The sequence below is a fragment of the Nicotiana sylvestris genome, chromosome 2 (genome assembly GCF_000393655.2).
Source record: "Nicotiana sylvestris chromosome 2, ASM39365v2, whole genome shotgun sequence".
Classification (NCBI taxonomy): Eukaryota; Viridiplantae; Streptophyta; class Magnoliopsida; order Solanales; family Solanaceae; genus Nicotiana; species Nicotiana sylvestris.
Genome location: NC_091058.1, coordinates 103,007,910 through 103,010,641, shown reverse-complemented (window position 1 = coordinate 103,010,641; position 2,732 = coordinate 103,007,910). Strand labels below are relative to the sequence as shown.

The following is a 2,732-nucleotide window of genomic DNA, read 5'->3' as shown; positions in this document are numbered from 1 at the left end:
CTACCTGTCCTTAATTTCAGTTCTTGTAACTCTAAGTTAAGGACGACCTTTCCTTAATTTCTGTGCTTGTAACTTGAAGTATAGGACTACTTGTCCTTAAATTTTTAACTTGTAACTCTAAGTTCAGGGCTACATGTCCTTAACTTTTTAACTTGTAACTCTAAGTTCAGGACTACATGTCCTTATTTTTTGAACTTGGAACTCTAAGTTCAGGACTATCTGTCCTTAATTTCTGTACATGTAGCTCTAAGTTAAGGAACTGTCTGTCCTTACTTTCTTTGCTTGTACCTCTATGCTAACATTCTGATTCTTATTTTAAATACTATGTCACAAGATTTAAAGAAAAACCTAGGATCAAAGATTGATACCTTATTGAAGCTTCTTGACAAACCTCATGAAAGGACCATAGAGAGAGAACCTAGTGTTCCATTTAGCAAAGATGCAGTTGATGATCAATGTAGTGATATAGATGTGCATGTAGAAGATCGTTATAAAAGCGATTAAGATATGCACATCTAGAAGATGAAATTGATATTGGCATCAAAATTGGAAAAGGTTAGATACAGTTTTTGAATTTGTTATTGAAATTTATATTCAATAGCGTAATACATATAAACTTTTTGTGATTACAAATGTGTGTAGAATCTTTTGATGGAGTGAAAGTTCAAGACGGAGTGGAATGTCAAGGCCAGGAAAATCCAAAAGAGACAAGTGTACTAGAAATAATTTGTAAATATGGAGTGCAATCTCAGGATTTAGAAAATCCATTGGGAACAAGTATAAGTGAGATTGTATGAAAATGTGTTTAAGGAATATATGATCTATCTACACTTCTCTCACTTAAAGAGAAGATTGGAATTCAAAATGATGCCAATCAAGGTTAGATGGAATTTTCATGATATGTTGAATGTTAGTTTTAGTAAACTATTAGTAACAAGTATTATTTGTAAATGTTATAGAATCTTTTAAAGCTGCAAGGAAAGAAGATGGAGTGGACTATCAAGATGATGAAATTTCAAAAGAGAGAAGTGGAGGACACTCTCAAGACATAGAAAATACCCAAGGAACAAGCATAAGTGAGATTGTTTGCAAATTTATAGAAGGAACATATGATATCTTTACACCTCTCTCTCTTACAGACAATATTGGAAGCCAAAAAAATACTAGTCAAGATAATGATTTAACTGGCATGATCTTGACAGTTGCAAAAGATTAGACGGAGTTTTAATCAAAGATTAGTAACAAGTACTAATTGTGTTAGCTCTTGTAAATATTTTATAGAATTTTGTGAACTTGCAATCGAAGAACATGGAGAACAATTGCAAGATAAAGAAAATACAACCAATATGTCAGCTCCATTGTCTGTTAAAGAAATACAAGAAGGCAGCGTGACCAACACAGGTATTGATTGTGTCCTTAATATTGTATTCATAATTCAAATTGTCAGGACATTTCAAAAATTAGGTCCTTAGTTTTTGTCTCTTCATTTGACAATTTGTCCTAGAATTGACAATTTTTAGCAAACTAATGTATATGTAGTGTTGCTTGTAGAGCAAAACAAAGACGAAGCCGTTAACCAATATACTAGGAAAAGGAAGAGAGATAGTATTGGTTTTGATGGGTTCATCAGTTGCTATTCTTACTCCTACTCCTCCGACTACACAAATGAGCATTGATGAGGGTTTGTCTATGGAGGTTGAAGGAAATGTTGGAGAAGAGCTTGGTTGAGGGAAAAGGAATAAGAAGCTTAATTGGCAATTGAAATCTCCTTTTGAACAGAAAAGAAAAACAGGAACATCGATGGCGCACAATGAAAATACTCACGAGTATACAGGCTGGATAAAATCAAAATATACTCGTACATGTATTTTTCATTATGTCAAAGATGATGAAAACTTATTGAAGAAATTCATTGGGTGGTTGGGCAAGGAGAAAAGGAAAGGTCACAAAAAAGTGTAAGTCCCTAAATGTATTCATTATTTCTTAATTGCTTACATTTTGTGTCTTGAACTTGAATTTTAAATTCAGGACTAAGTGTATTGAGCTTCCAAGTCTAACTTCATGACTAAATGTCCTAAAATTTTGAGCTTGTAACTCTAAGTTAAGGATTAAGTGTCCTTAACTTTTGAGATTGTAAGTCTAAGTTCAGGACTAAGTGTCCTTAGCTTTTAAACTTGTAATTGTAAGTTAATGACTACTGTCACGACCCCAAAACCAACCCGGTCATGATGGCGCCTATCATGGAATTAGGCCAACTGACACATTCCCAAAATAGTTCAACATTTCATTAAAACTTAAACAACAACCTTTTTCAACTGAAATTTTCATAAAAGATATAAAGTCAAAAACTAAAATGCGGAAATAAAAGCCCAACCTCGGGTGTCACTAAGTCATGAGCAATACTACAATTGTTCCGAAACATAACAAGACCAAAAATAGTCTAAAAGTAGCCAAGTATACTAGAAGGAAGATAAAGAAGGAGAAAGGCAGGACTGTGATCGCTAGGCAGCTACCTTGCTATCCCTGGTGATAATCCGCGACTGGAATAGTCAACAGCCGCTACCGCTACCTGAGATACCTGGATCTGCACACAAGGTGCAACGGGTAACGTGAGTACTCCAACTCAGTAAGTAACAAGTCCAAACTATGGACTGATAGGTAGTAATGAACTAAACCTCAGCAATTATAACATAATTAAACTAAACAGAAAAGTAGGCATGCTGGCAATTCAA

The 2,732-nt window shown here is 34.3% G+C and overlaps 1 long non-coding RNA gene across 2 annotated transcripts; it reads left to right on the top strand.

Annotated features, from left to right (window-relative positions):
* Window positions 1-666: 666 nt before the first annotated feature.
* Window positions 667-1,937, top strand: LOC104223672 (uncharacterized). Of its 2 annotated transcripts, none has more exons than XR_011405429.1 (3): window positions 667-879; window positions 960-1,401; window positions 1,552-1,937. It is a non-coding gene; the product is annotated as an uncharacterized lncRNA (long non-coding RNA). The 2 variants fall into 2 exon arrangements; XR_710179.2 differs by having other exon boundaries at window positions 1,540-1,937.
* Window positions 1,938-2,732: the final 795 nt, after the last annotated feature.